This window comes from Dendropsophus ebraccatus, chromosome 13, assembly GCF_027789765.1.
Source record: "Dendropsophus ebraccatus isolate aDenEbr1 chromosome 13, aDenEbr1.pat, whole genome shotgun sequence".
Lineage (NCBI taxonomy): Eukaryota > Metazoa > Chordata > Amphibia > Anura > Hylidae > Dendropsophus > Dendropsophus ebraccatus.
The window spans coordinates 15608773-15624702 of NC_091466.1; the positions used below are offsets into that span (position 1 = coordinate 15608773).

The following is a 15930-nucleotide window of genomic DNA, read 5'->3' on the forward strand; positions in this document are numbered from 1 at the left end:
GAGATAGAGTACATAGGCTTCTAGCAACTTTGCTCTATCAGGATCAGTTCCTGAGCACCTTTAGACTTGTTCACGGCGTGGGCTGGGATGATCCCTAACTTGTCATCTCTGTGAGCGTTTAGCACTGCATAGTATGTAGAAGTGCTACTTTCACTCACTAAGGGTGTGGCTATACTTTCTCTCCCCATGTGACAACTTCCTACAGCATATGTAATATGTGCTGAGAGTGGGTTAGAAGAAAGTGTAAGAGAAGAAAGGAGATAGGTAGAGAAGAGAAAGCTCTCATTGGCGCACAAATCACAGAAACAATAACCCTTTAGTTACCTACAGCTGTGCGATACCTAGGCATTCAATATACATACTAGCAACATCTTGTGGTAAAACTTAGGTACTACTTCATTACCACTACTACTTTGAAGTACAGGCTTTTGCGATGGGTGTAAAGACAAGTAGCACCTGTGGTGTGACACCACAGGCTGAAGTCATCCAGTTCCTGTGCTCTTCCTGTTTCCGAGACAAATCATCTCAGAAGGAACTGCCCGCTGAGCCGTAAGGCGTGACACCGCTGTGGCTGGAGATTGACAAGCCACAAAAATCAGCAACTGCAGGCATAAAAAAAATTACATCTCCGAACAACTACTTTAAAGAGAAACAATGTCAAGTCCAGGGAATAAAGTTTTGCAGCTCTTTCCCTCCCTAACAAATGGAGAGGGGTTTCTCTCACTGAATAACAAGATTTATCCTCACCAAATTGGTTAATAGGCAATACCAAGAGGACTGTGCCGCTATGAACACAAGGATTGGCTGAAGAACGCACTGAAAACCATAAAGGCCCTATTACCGTAAACAATTATTAGCCTGCCTTGGTTGATTAGCAATCGCTCAGGCCGATAATCGTTTAGTGTAATAAGATTTGCTAAGAGGCCATGATTTCGGCTGATCATGATCGGCTGACTTCAATGGACCACCCAAACAATCTAAGGATCATTCAGCGGGCCCCTCCCGTTTCTCCCTGCTTGCTGTCAGCCATATAATAGCATAAGCAGCGAGCACTGACCTGACAGGTTGGCACTCGCATCCCCCGAATTATTGGGCCGTGTAATAGAGCCTTTAGCCACTATTTATCTGGGCTCTGCATGAAGCCATTATCTGGGCATTGAATGGAGGTAATATACAACAAGCACATCAGCTTCATAAGGTTCCTACACGATCCATTACAATAAAAAAAAAATTGTTGTAAATGTCTAAGGCTCAGTAATCACAGTCTAGGAGCCCAAACTTTCCACAGCCATCTGCATTTGCCCATAGACTAGAATCAGTCTGATACTGTCCACAATTGTAAACAGAGATTGTAGACCTGTGCAAGGGACCCTAGAGCTGTGATGTCCCATCACGGGTGTTTCCTATGTCACACCTGTTATTTATTCATTTCACCACAAGATGTCAGTGTTTTGTATGTGAGTTTTTATCTATTGCACAGCTGAAGTAAGCAAAGGGTTACTGTTCCTTGTGTATATTATGCGCTTTTGTTGACCAATAGAGATACTCCTCCTTTCTAACCTATCCTTTCTCTTCTTTCTCTTGCACACATTCTTCTCCACCACTTTTAGGGTCTCTTGCATACTCTGTAGATAGTAGTCACTTGGTGGGAGGAAGTGTAGCTTCAGTCTTACACAGATTCTTGTGTAAGGAGCACACCCAGAACAGACGCCCCTGCTGTAGCTTAGCCAGGGCCTGGCTTTGCCAGGACCCATGTCTGGGACAGTCAGTTCAGTCTAGTGTGTATGTGCGTTGGTGAGACACACACATGTATGAAGCAGCCAGAGACACTCAGTTTCTCTCGTCTATCCACCATTTCCGCTATGCAGTGCTAGACACTACAAAGGAGATAAGCACAGCCCACGCTGACAACCACTCTACAAAGTGCAGGGCAGTGTCCTACAACAGAAAGGAACTAGCATGGATAGGACAAAGCTACCAGAGGGTCTATGTATCCTATCTCACAATGCAGCAGGTGACACTGGGACACGCCGGGACACTAAGTTTCGCCCACGTAACCACGACTGGGGCTTGTCACCCTATTAGGACGGGTAACTCGACACTGTAGGGCAGAAGGTGGTCAGATAACAGTCTAAACACAGACACAAGTTAACTTCTTGTTCTCAAGTATCTCTCAAGTATTTTTCTCTCTAAAGTTCCGGCATAGCATAGCACTACTTTGGGTTGGGACTCCCTTGACAAACTCCTCTCCACTGCGCTACTCCACTCTACTCTAAACTCTCAGCTATACAAGTACCGCTACAACTACCTCTCTTGGATTCAGTGAAGCACTCTGCATCAGTCTGTATCAAGCTATCTACTGCCAAAACGTTTATATTGTTCAGAGACTGTATAGTAAAGCTGTTCTATTTATTCCACTTGGACTCTGTCTTCCTTGCATCAGCACCAGCACCTATACACCTCCGCTAAACACCTTGGGTTAATGTACCCCTTTCTGTGGGTGGCGGTACTGAACCTTCAGAGTTTCTCCTGAATCGCACATTCACTTCCTATTAGCGGACGTGAGTTGTGTAGAGCAGGAGAGAGGACTCCAGCCGGAGTGACTCAGCAGATAAGTGTTAGTCGCCTATGGCTATGTACTAGTCATATTAGTATTATTTTTTTATTGGATACTTAGGAGCAAATAAATAGAAAATATCTGTCATTCAGGTAGATTACACTATAGTGTCTAATGTGGTCAACTGAAAAGCAGTGTACAGACACTGAACCAGCAGGGAACTGTTAGTTCTCCTTCATACTTCAGGAAAATCTATCCAGATTACTCAGGATTCAGGTAGATTTCTTGACTCATAGGGTTCTACTGGGCATGGACACCCTTCAGAATTATTCCTAAATGGGTGTCCTTGCTTTAAGAAAAAGGTCAGAAAATTATAGGACATGTCCGGAATGCCCCATAGAACCATGTGCCCATCTGGAAACTGTACAGAATTCCAGGTTCTGACACTGACCCTTTAACCGCATGTGCTTCTAATCAGGAGAGCATACAGTTGAATGCGGCACTGTGTTTGACAGGGCTGGGAGCCATTGGCTCCAGGCCCTGTCAACCACTCTACTAGGCAGCATTATGCCTCAGGCTGCAAGAGGACGCTCTCTACCCCCCGCATTGCGGCACACGAGTGCCTTCACTTGTGCACTCGCAAAGCTTGAAGGAAGAGGGAAAAGCCAAAGGATGGCACCACTGTGGCCTGCAGCAAGCGAGTATGTTTAACTCTGCTGCCTTCATCAGTCCTATAGTCTTCTGTTTTGCTAATAAATGTATAAATCGGGTTCGGGTACAAACTAAGATACAACACGATTTAGGTTATACCTGTATAGGCTACAGGTTTAGACAATGTAAACAAATACAAAGTTAGACCGACAGACAATACCATCAACAGGAGCGTTTAACATCATGTCTAGTCTTTAACCAGTAAAGCATTAACTGGCGACATAAGACAGAGCGCAACTGGGAATCAGCACTGTGCACAGGTACAGAATGTCTTCTTCCATAGAGTGGTCACCTCTATGGGTTTGGATAGGGTAGACAAATATCATTTATGATTACTAGGCTCCAGTGATTACCAGTATAACATAATGATCAATATTCAAATGGGATAGCACAATGAATATACTGGGTATTAGTGATACACAAGGAATAATATACAGTTGTGCCTTGGATGACGAGCATAATTCGTTCTGGCACTGCGCTTGTAATCAAATCCACTTTTAAACCAAAGCAAATTTTCACATAAGGAATCGTTGAAATGCAGACAAATTGTTCCACACCCCAAAAATTATATTTTTTTAAAGCTCTGAACAACATGTAACGAATGAAACAAAAGAATATGTGATCAGGAAGTGAGAATCACAGCTGTGCAGGAGGACAGTGACAGAAACTTTTCTATACAGCAGTGTGAATGGCTGAGTGTAAGTGCAGACACGTTATAGCAGTTTGTATAGCTGAGTGTGAGTACAGGCACATTATAGCAGCAGTGTGTATAGCTGAGTGTAAGTGCAGGCACATTATAGCAGCAGTTTGTATAGCTAAGTGTAAGTGCAGGCATATTATATCAGCAATAGCTGAGTGTAAGTGCATGCACATTATAGCAGGAATGGAGAGGATAGGAAACACAAGGGCTGAAAGAGACTGCAGGGAGGAATGAGCAGGGCATGTGGGCACAGTAAAGCAGCACTCTCTGTCTGGGGTTGAGAGCGATTACAGCTATAAAGAGATTACCTCCACAGTCCTTACTTATCACGGTGGTCCAGAGTGAAGTAGTGACCCACCCGGACTATTGGCACTGCCACCCACAGAAAGGGGAGATGACCCAAGGATGTGTGTGTACTGTGCTGGTGCTTGACGAGGAATCCCAGAGTCTCTTTATCATAAATAGGATCTGGTTTACTCTGAAAATACTTGTATGCAGCAGATCATACAGCTTTGCATTGATATAATACTTTAAGCTTGATAAGACACTTGATAGTTTAGGATCCAGATCTGTAGTGAGAGTATAGAGAGTGATACAGTCGTGCTGACTGGGTTGCATGCTGAATCAGAAGAATAAAGAGAAGGATGCCGTGAGTCCCAACCCAAGTAGTACTGTGCTCTGCCGGAATGTCGGAGGTAGAAATAAAAGAATACTTGAGAAGAGAGAGAATACTTGTGCCTGTGTTTTGACTCTTTGGTCTTTGCACCACCTATTGCCCACCAGTGTTGATTGACCCATCCTAGAGGGTGACACAAGCCCCACACCTTGTTACCTGGGATGAGCGGAATGCTAAGGGTTTCCTGCTTACACCCATGCTGTGAGATAGAGTTCATAGGCTTCTAGCAACTTTGCTCTATCCGGATCAGTTCCTTTACTTTCTATATGGATACTGTCCTGCACTGTGTCTCTCCTTGTCCACGGTGTGGGTTGAGATGATCTCTGACTTGTCCTCTCTAGTGAAGGTTTAACACTACATAGTGTTGAGTGGAGGTACTTGGGAAGAAACTGGAAGTTGCTTCTTGTCTCTACAGAGTCTAACGATAAAAGACCCTACACTTCCTCTACCCATGTGACTTCCTATTTACAGCCCCTGCAAGGTATGCTATGAGTGGGTAAGGGGTGCATAAGTGAGAAGTAAAGAGAGAAATGATAGGATAGAAGAAGAGAGTACTCATTGGCCTACAGATCTATGTGACATACAAATAAACAATAACCCCTTCAGTACTACAGTTGTGCAATAACTGAATATACACACTTGCGGCATCTGAAAAAGTACAGGTTTTTACGAAGGGTGTAACTAGTAGCAACACCCATGGTGGGAGACCACATTAGTGATACACAAGGAACAATATACTGGATATTAGTGATATACAAGGAACAAAATACTGGTAAAAGTGATATACAAGGAACAATAGACTGGGTATTAGTGATTCACAAGGAACAATATACTGGGGATTAGTAATACACAAGGAACAATATTCTGGGGATTAGTGATACAAATAAAATGACCCAGTACAAATAAGAGGTTGTCAGAGCTAAGGGATAAAATGAACAATATCTTAAAACCTTTGTCCCAGTCAATGCCAAAACAGTTGTTAAATAACTAGATACCTATTATCTATGAGTAGAGCTCTATCACTAAGTAAAATAACAAAGCTCTGGTACAAACTGTAAGGGTACTATTAGGCGGACGATGGGGGCCCGATAACAACTGTAAACGAGCGCCGATCTGCTAGATCGGCGCTCGTTTACTGGGCCTATTACACGGCCCGATAATCGTTTAACAAGATTGCTTAGATGGTATACATTACCTATTCCCGCTCCAGGGCTGCTGCTGCGGTCTGCTTCTCCCCGAGTCCCATGCCCTCTAGCTTCAGAGCGGCCTGTCAGCTGACAGGCCGCTCCGAAGCTAGAGCGTGCAGGACCCGGGGAGAAGTGGACCGCAGCAGCAGCCCTGGAGCGTGGATAGGTAATGTAGATCGTCAGTCGCCAGCCGTGCACCGCTATTACATGTAGCGATGCGCGGTCGGCGCCCAACAATTATAGGTTCTAAACTATATCAACGATCAGTCGATGACAACGAACATCGGCTGATTGTTGTCTTTATTACACAGAGAGATAATCGGCCGATTCGGCTGATTATCATTCCGTTGAATAGTACCCTAACCTATACACAGAGACTCAAGTAAATACAGCCGTGAAGCAACAGTAATGCAAAATAGATTTCAAGATATAGGCTTTAAATCGCCACACATTAGTCCTAGCAATACAACGTTAAAAAATCTCAGCATGTAATTCATGAAGATTACTAGGCCCTCAACTAAGGGTGCTATTAGACGGGTCGACGACAGCTCGATCAATAATGTAAGCGAGCGCCGATCTTTTAGATCAGTGCTCATTTACCGCGCCTATTACACGGCTTGATTATCGCTTAGCAAGGGCTGTGCATTAGTGATGTCTGTGCAGCCATTGCCTTAAACTGTTATACATTATCTCTCCACGCTCTTCCCCTACCCTCTGCTTGCTTCCCGGTGCTGCAGCTACAGCTTCAAAATGGGCTCTGAGCTGACAGGCCACTGAGCCAATCACTGACCAGGTCCACTGCGACCAGTGATTTGCTGAGCGGCCTGTAGGCTCAGAGACCGGTTCGAAGCTGCGGTGCGGGGCAGAGGGCAGGAGAAGACCGGGAGAGTGGAGAGGTAATGTATAACAGTTTATTTATTCGTTAGCCATCGGCCGTGCACCACTATTACACGTATCAGCCAATGATTTTGGTGTCGGACCTAAAGACCCAATCAGCTAACAATCGCTGTCATCAGATAATCATTGTCTCTATTACACGCAGCGATAATCGTCCCAATCGGCCTGATTCGGCTGACCATCACTCTGTGTAATAAGGCCCTAAATGTGTCACCAGATTCAGATTTGTGTAACATTAAACCTTGGACTGTCCAGTAATAACATTAACTGAGATACACACCTCTGATTTATAACAGTGTGACCGCAAAATGTTCTCACACCTGTCCCAACATGTTTCCCCATTACAGTATCTGGGTTCATCAGGGGACAATCAGAGTCAAAGAATACATAATCAGATATTGCTAAACTGCAAGATAACTAAACCTACACCAGCATAACACACTGCTAAAACACCTTGCCATGCACAACGTTAGCTATCCGGGTCTAGAATCAGACGGCTAGTAGGCCCCCAACAGTGGGGTCCCCAGTGATGATACATTTATTATCATTATATATAGATAATAAAGTGGTTATCCCATGAAAAACCTTTAAGAAGCCCATCCCTAGTTTCGCAATAGATGAGATGTTGGGGATAGACTGAAGCTGTCGGATATTGGAGCTGAACGTCTGTGCTGCTGTGTGAGGGCAATGATTTACTAGTCTGTGTATTTTGGACGTTCTACACGGGACAATTGCTTTTCTGTTAATGTTTCTTAAGGATCCCCAGCTGAGTAATATAAGACGCCTGCACATTGTGGCTCATGTACAAGAACATAGACTGTGGAGTGTCAAGATAGGAGTGTCAACATAGAAGACATATTGCAGGGTTAACACTCATATGGCCACTTAGTATCTCACTACCTACTACAACCATCAATAACGGCCTATGCTGCAGGGCAAACAGCTGTACTCGGCCCTAGTGTCCATTGGCCCATCTGCTCACAACATAAGTGGCATATGGATGGTAGATACTGTTGCTTCATATCCCCCCATATATGACTAAGCAGGACTCATAACCATGGCTCCTGAAAAGCTGGGTGACAACCCAGCTGTCCAGGATTCTACTGCCTAATATTGCAGATATACACCAATGTTCATTGCATTGCCACTAATCTTGGTGAATATCCAAAATGGCTTCCATTATAGATCTATCACCCCCCTCCCATAGCTAGCTAGTTATGCCTCGGTGATATATTACTACATTGCCACACCGCGACTGTCACCCTGTCAGAACTAAAGATCGGCGCCAAGATACCGCCCTGGGACCGTATCCACCACCCTGACATTTTCTCACACGTTTGATGGATGTCGGAATGTTCAGGCCGAACGTTTTACAATGTACAGATTATAATGAAAAACAAATTATTTCCCCGGATCTTCCAAGCCGAAGCCTCTGGGATATAATAGAACAACATTAATTCTTGGCTCGGCACAGAAGAAAGTCATTGGCACTCCTTGAAACTACAAGATAACTTCCACCCCTGGAGCAGGACGAACAATGGGGTTTTCATACACGCTGAAGATATAACCTCCAGCCGTAGTGTGAGGCCTGAGCCCGTCTATGGTGCCTGGGAATACTGCCCAATAAATGATAGGATTTACATACATGGACAAGTCTGTACAATGACTGCCCAAGGGTGACGGTATGAGGTGGCCATGCTTAGCCTACATACCTCCCCATAGGAAGTGTGCTACAGTGGCACTGGGCCACCTCTGGGCAGTAGTCAATGATGGGGGTGCCCTGGTGGAGTATATTGGCCTTATAACTATGTACCTATGCTGCCACATTAATATCAAGGATCCTTATAAACAAGAACCAAATCCAGGCATGTAGGTGAACCACATGTGCCAGCTGAATAACATTAAAAGATATCCCTGTAAACGGAAGCAGGTGGTATCCTTAAAGGTTGTTGAATCTTCTCATCAATATAGTTTACATGGCACCCTCAGACAACTTTGAATTTTTTTTTTCCAAACCAGAGGAAAAGAATAAGGGAAGGGATGGGGGGAGTTAAGTTGTCACCGTTGTTTGGAAAAAATTTTAACGTGTCATAGACATCCAGAAAGTTGTCCCGACAGTATCCAGTAGTGCAAAAGAGCAGGGATTTATTCAAGCAACTTACACAATGTTGCAATGTTTCAACCCTTGTGGGTCTTTTTCAAGGTTGAAACGTTGCCACTGTGTATGTCGCTTGAATAAATCCTTGCTCTTTTGCACTACTGGATGCTGTCGGACAACTTTTTTGCTTGATGTTATATGGTCTTTACTTGGGATTGGAGACCTTCTGGCATGCATTCCACATCTACTGACGTTAAGGCAACTCTCTACACTCTGTGCTGTTGGACTATTCGTTTGATGGTAGCATGTCATAGAGAGAATGAGTAGAAAGAGGGCCGTGCTGCATATCTGTGAAAGAGTCACATTAGAGGCCCTAATCATCACATGACACAGAGTCAGGAGAGGTTCACTCTTAGCGCGGTCCTCTCCCGGCTCGTTCTCATGATCAATACGGTTCTCAACACTCGATCAAAATGTTTGACATGTCTCTATGACACGTCAAAGTTTTTTCCAAACGACAGGTACACTTTCAAATTTTTAATTTTCAAAAAGTATACACAAAAGCTGTGTTAATTTTTGTAGAAATGACAATTTGCTCTTTATCAAAACACCCAGGATGAAGAGAAATCTGCTTTAGTTTTCACACTGGTAGCCGATTTATCAAATACGTCAATTTAAAGCTGTCGCAAACTTCCCACCTTCACTCCAGTCCAGACTACGCTTAGATACCGTCACATCTAAAATGCAATTATCTATAAGCTTTCTGAGTGTACAGGATTAGAAACGCTTTTCTCCGGTACGGATATGTTCACTTGTAGCGAGAAACACGGTTGTGGCATTATCTTTCTTTTGGCTGATGTTAGGGTCCCCATACACTTTTGCCAGCCATCAGTATAAGGTGTATGGGCCTTTCCCGATTGTCCACCAACACATGAAGCCAGTGGACATAGGAGTCAGGTATGATGGAGAATCACTACCTGACCCCTTTGTTATGGGAGAGATAAGCTGCAGCCAGGACTCCCTGTCTGTGGAGTAACTCTACCCAGAGAACACAGGCACGCTTGGCCGCACTAAACATTCCTGTGTATGAGGAGGACAGAGTCCGGACGGGAGAGATAACTGACGACCATTGGTTAGTAAAGGTGTATAGGGACCTTTAGTAAGATGTACTAGGCATCACACACACCTGACTATGTATATGTGTTTAGTGCTGCAATTGGGTCTTCTCATATACAAATCTTTCCAACAACAAAGGACTGACGTCTGAGCGGGATATTGACAGGATCCATTGTTCTAGAGAAAAGTGTGAAAAACCACTTCAAATGCAACAATATCCAATCACAGTGGACAGATCACCTCAGCAATGCACTCCTTTCCTGAAACACTCTGTGCTGCAGGCTCTGCTTTGTCTTCCCTCTGGCTGTGGTAGAGCTGGTGTCATACCCCTAACAGTGAGAATACAGAACATCAATGTTATACAAACAGCCGGACTCCGATATGATCCCAGGCCTTGTCTTATCTCCCAGCTCCATGCATCCTCTCTTTTCCTGTTGGTGTTGTCTAGATCCGGAGGGAGAGGCCATATTTTCTCTATAGGAATGGCAGATGTATCCTCATGTGCCGGGTGACTGTCCCATATACAGGACTGGTAGGAGACATTTACTGCATGAGATTGCTGACAGACACCATGTAAAGAGACTCTAGTGTCAGGTTTATTATGGCTGCGGCTCATAGAAATAGACCTTATCTCTGACAGGGAGTAGCTGGGGAAATCACAATGGAAAAAAGTAGTTAGGCCCTAACACCTTGAAGCCGACCTCCCCGTCAGAAGATGTCAGGGAAGAGAAGGATCAGGCATGCTGAACTTCAGCTGCCTGATCAGTATGATCTTGAGGAGATGAGAAGGCAGTAAAGCAAGCTGTTTAATCTGCACATCCCCCCCCCCCATCCAGACCCATGAATGGTGAGCGTTTATGTTTTTCGGGGAATAGAAGTGAAAGAGCTATTTGGCCAACAGATTTTGAATGTGTATGTCTACCTTAAAGGGAATCTGTCACTAGGTTTATGCCTTAAATGAGGGAAGTATAAACTGGTGAGAAATGCTGAACAGTTCTGTGTATTGTTTAAATAATTCTGTTCAGCGGTTCTCCTAATATGCAGGAGAATAGGATTCTTGCTGCACCCCTCCCCCCACCCTCCAGCTGCTGATTGACAGTTGACTGACTATACACAGCATGGATAGATAACTGCCAATCATCAGCCGGTGGGAGGAGTTTTCTGCTTCTTATGAATATCTAGGACTAATGGGCTCATGCACATTATGGAGAGAACTACTTATTGTCCATGTTATTCAGGAGGAGATCACTGGATCAGCTGCACAGAATAATGTAAGTGATACATCATTCTGTTCAGCTTCTCTGTCACTACTTTATGCTGCCCTGAGATAGGACAGCATAAACCTAGTCAAGATAACAACATGGGCAATGGCAACCACTAATGTCACATCTGGGCCCTTCTGCCAGTGGGCACTGTCCAGGAACTGTTCCAGCTCTAGTCTCTGGATCTCATATGTTACGTATAATAAGGCAGTCATTATGTAATGGGCTTTATATTGAATTACATTACATATAATGGATTGGTAGGAAACAAGGCCAAATTGTTTCCTGTGCAGTGGCCGCTCTAGTCTCTATATATAGAAACCTACACAATGACTGATAGATTCCACTGTTACATATAATAAACTCCACAGTTCTCGTCCACTCGGCGCTGGACATTTACTGACACATAAATCTCACTTGGGAGGTTGTTACAGAGAGCACATATAGATTCCTACACACTGACCTGACGCTGCTGTGTTATTGTAGCGGAGCTCATTTCAACTTCAATGATTCATCACACATGGAAATTTGGCTATTTGTGTGTTAATGGCTAGAATCCGGCTATGAAGTGAAATGATGGAAATATGCATGGAACAAAGAACAAGCCGAGTGATGGGATCTACTATGGGCAATATTATATCTTGTACATAGGAGCAGCATTATAGTAGTTATATTCTTGTATATAGGGGCAGTATTATAGTAGTTATATTCTTGTATATAGGGGCAGTATTATAGTAGTTATATTCTTGTATATAGGGGCAGTATTATAGTAGTTATATTCTTGTATATAGGGAGCAGTATTATAGTAGTTATATTCTTGTATATAGGAGCAGTATTATAGTAGGTATATTCCTGTATATAGGAGCAGAATTATAGTAGTTATATTCTTGTATATAGGAGGCAGTATTATAGTAGTTATATTCCTGTATATAGGGGCAGTATTATAGTAGTTATATACCTGTATATAGGGGCAGTATTATAGTAGTTATATTCCTGTATATAGGGGGCAGTATTATAGTAGTTATATACCTGTATATAGGGGCAGTATTATAGTAGTTATATTCTTGTATATAGAAGCAGTATTATAGTAGTTATATACCTGTATATAGGGGCAGTATTATAGTAGTTATATACCTGTATATAGGGGCAGTATTATAGTAGTTATATTCCTGTATATAGGAGCAGTATTATAGTATGCAAAAGAGGAGTCCGTGGAGCCTCATTGAAGAGTCTCAAAACACAGGACTAGCCAGATATCCCTCCGGGAAGGACCCAGCCAAGTGGCAGCTCCTATTAGGAAACCACCAAATCCACCATATTAAGTGGCCCTATAAGTCAGTGTAATGACAAGGGATAAACCAAGTCTAGGTATCCATCCACAGACAGCTGTTTCGGGGTGTTGCCCCTCATCAGTGTGGAGCAGGATTCTGGCTAGGTGGGAGCAATGCCTAGTAGAGCCATAAGAGAAACAGATTGCTGAACTCAGGGAGAACAGCCAAATGACAACACTGCCGGCTGCTAATGAAAGCGCTCAATGCAGTGAAGTCCTAGGTGCATTGCCCCCTGGGAAACATGAGTATGCAAAAGAGGAGTCCGTGGAGCCTCATTGAAGAGTCTCAAAACACAGGACTAGCCAGATATCTCTTATGGCTCTACTAGGCATTGCTCCCACCTAGCCAGAATCCTGCTCCACACTGATGAGGGGCAACACCCCGAAACAGCTGTCTGTGGATGGTTACCTAGCCTTGGTTTATCCCTTGTCATTACACTGACTTATAGGGCCACTTAATATGGTGGATTTGGTGGTTTCCTAATAGGAGCTGCCACTTGGCTGGGTCCTTCCCGGAGGGATATCTGGCTAGTCCTGTGTTTTGAGACTCTTCAATGAGGCTCCACGGACTCCTCTTTTGCATACTCATGTTTCCCAGGGGGCAATGCACCTAGGACTTCACTGCATTGAGCGCTTTCATTAGCAGCCGGCAGTGTTGTCATTTGGCTGTTCTCCCTGAGTTCAGCAATCTGTTTCTCTTACAGTATTATAGTAGTTATATTGTTGTACATAAGGGGCCATATTCTAATACTTATATTCTTACATCCTGCAAGGTATACAACATATACCTTGTGGTAAACATTTTTTATTGGATTCCAAAATCACATTCTGTTAGGTAATACAAACATTTCCTAATGCATACTGCAAGTGTACACCAGTGTAAAAAAAATAAAAAAGTTTTGTTGTGTAAAGGACACGTCAGAAGTTTTGATTGGTGGGAAAGTCCAAGAGACTAGCAAAATAAATGACATTATAATTCAAGCCAATTAAGAGCTTCAAACGTTGACATTTTTTTCTTTTCCAGCTCCATCTGCTCTAAAGAACAATTTGGAATAAGAGACGTATAGAATAATACATCAGCCTTCCCCTCTGTGAATGAAGCTGAGACCTTGCTGCCTTGAAATCACAAGTAGGAATTCTGGCCCCGGTGAGATTACGCCCTCTACACACCCTTCTTTTTTTTTTTCTTGATTAGAGGTGACATCATACTTGCTGTTTTTTTTGGGGCAGGGCTGAGAAAGTAGAGACTCAGAGACAGAAGCTCATTCCAGTCTTGTTTCCTGCTGTCTGCACTACAATAAGGTAAGCAGCTGCCTCCTTCCCTTCTCTCTGTATAGATCGGATCTATCTGAACACTGTAAATCTATGTCTACCTTTTAATGCTTTCTTCTCTAGTGTTGAGGTTGCATATGTTTTGGTTATACTTTACCTATAGCTGTACATGCTGGAACAGATCAAAGTCCTTTCTCTTATCTGCCTGTATATTCATTATAGTTTAGAGACTGTCATGGCGGGTAATAGTGTATGTATTCTATAACCCCAAGAGCTTGCTATTGACAGATGCCGTGCACTATTGTATGAATGTACAGGATGAGTGGGAGTACCATTGTAAGCTCAGGAAACGTTACATCAAATATCGTCGTCTAGATATTGAGAAGAAGAATCTTTAGAATTCACTGTAAAACAGTATTAATGCTGAGGCGTGAGGTACTTTGTGCCTCACGCCTCAGTGTCATGGTAAATGCTTATAATAGACGGCGCCTCAGCTCTCCTATAGCTTCAGTGTAACCTTTGAAATCATTGTCTTCGGACCTACGCCCATCTAGTTCAATAAGATTTTTTCCCTAGGAAGCTGGAATCGGCTCAGGGTCTGGACTATCTATGTGAAAGTATGGACATAGTTTTGGGTTGGAGGAGGTATTTTTGGAATGTGAGTGTAATGCGGTTAACCAGCTCCCCCTCCTCTTCGATATTGGACAGAATTGCCAACCTTATACATTCCACTCAATGAATGGGGTGGCGGAGTATACTCTGAAATAGGGGTGCAGCACAATTTAAGGGGGCTATCAAGTTTAGTTGTTATACATATTGTTTAAACATACTGATTATTACTATAATGTATTATCAGGATTGTCATTTAGTAGAGACTAGTAAGACATGAGGCACGGTGTACCTCTAGGTGTTATATTGGCCAATGGATCTTAAAGGGGTACTCCGGCCCGGGGGTATTTTTAAGCTATGGCCAGGGAGGGGGTGGTTATGGATGGCGGAGGTCACTTACCTCCCCGGTTCCAGCACCGGGTCCATAACCACCTCTGCCGTCCATAGCTTAAAAATACCCCCGGCCCGGAGTACCCCTTTAAAGGCTCCCCGCCACCAATGTAACCAATACTAAGGATGCTGCATGGTTCTGGTCCTTACTGTCGCCATTTGTTCTCAGCAGTAGTCCCACGCCTATATCATATGACTTCACCTAGACTGGTTAAGATGCTGTCCATTTCTTTTACTCAGCCCAGATGATGAGGTCTCAGTTACATATAGATTTTTTTTGTTTAAGTATACACGCCCTCAAGTCGTAAGTTCCAGAATTCCTAGAATTATTGCTTAACTAAAACCCAGAGGTAGTCCCTTTAGTACGTGCAGCTCATCGCCTCTAATGTGACATCCCTACGGTTCACTTACATGGTGATGGAAGCCATCTGTCACCCAAAAAATCCATTATATCTATGTCAAGAGGGTCATCCTTAAGTAACAGGAATTCCCAAAAGATCAGATCAGTGTCTCGGACTTTTAAAAAGGTTGAATAAAAATCTAGGATGGAGGATATGCAAAGCAGCTGACGTCAACTATTGACTCCAAACGAGCCAGAAAATTCTCCGGGAGGAGATGTTACCCATCAAGGAAGCTGGGGGTTGTCTGAAGGATCAAAGCAGAAAATAAAAATTACTGAAAAAAATCCAGAAATACATATTGTTATAAAAAAAATCTAGGGAAAGAAAGTTACATATATTGTGTTCAGTGGGACACGTAAGAGTGAGACATCTAGCGTTTACCACCCTCTGTGTGGTCCATAGACGTTCCCAACACTTTGGAGGCTCTTTGTGATTACATGACCTATTTCTTTTTTCCATAGACAATAGGTGGATTGAGCCCCCCTGGTGTTACTGGCTGGAGGGCAGGGAATGTCTGAGAATACTATTCATGCCCCCTCTATTACTCCTGTCTGATAGGCCCCTGGTTCTGGGAACATTCTGAGAACATTCTTTCCTGAAAGAATGTTCATGGATGGAAGGTCTTTTGGACACAAATGTCAAACACAGCCAACTTCTTTCCAGATGATGATAGTCTGGAATTGTGTGTGTGGTCACCTTAAAGGGAACCGATCACATTGAGAAT

At 43.5% G+C, this 15930-nt stretch overlaps 1 protein-coding gene and 1 long non-coding RNA gene across 3 annotated transcripts in view; one reads left to right on the top strand and one right to left on the bottom strand.

Annotated features, from left to right (window-relative positions):
* LOC138770762 (uncharacterized) overlaps positions 1–15930 on the bottom strand; it is an 85955-nt gene that overhangs the window by 29953 nt on the left and 40072 nt on the right. The gene's annotated exons all lie outside the window — the stretch shown is intronic.
* Positions 13765–15930, top strand: part of TAGLN2 (transgelin 2) — a 29438-nt gene continuing 27272 nt past the window's right edge. The window contains exon 1 of the mRNA XM_069949981.1: positions 13765–13836. The gene's annotated coding sequence lies outside the window, so the exon portion shown is untranslated. The remainder of the gene's footprint in view (positions 13837–15930) is intronic.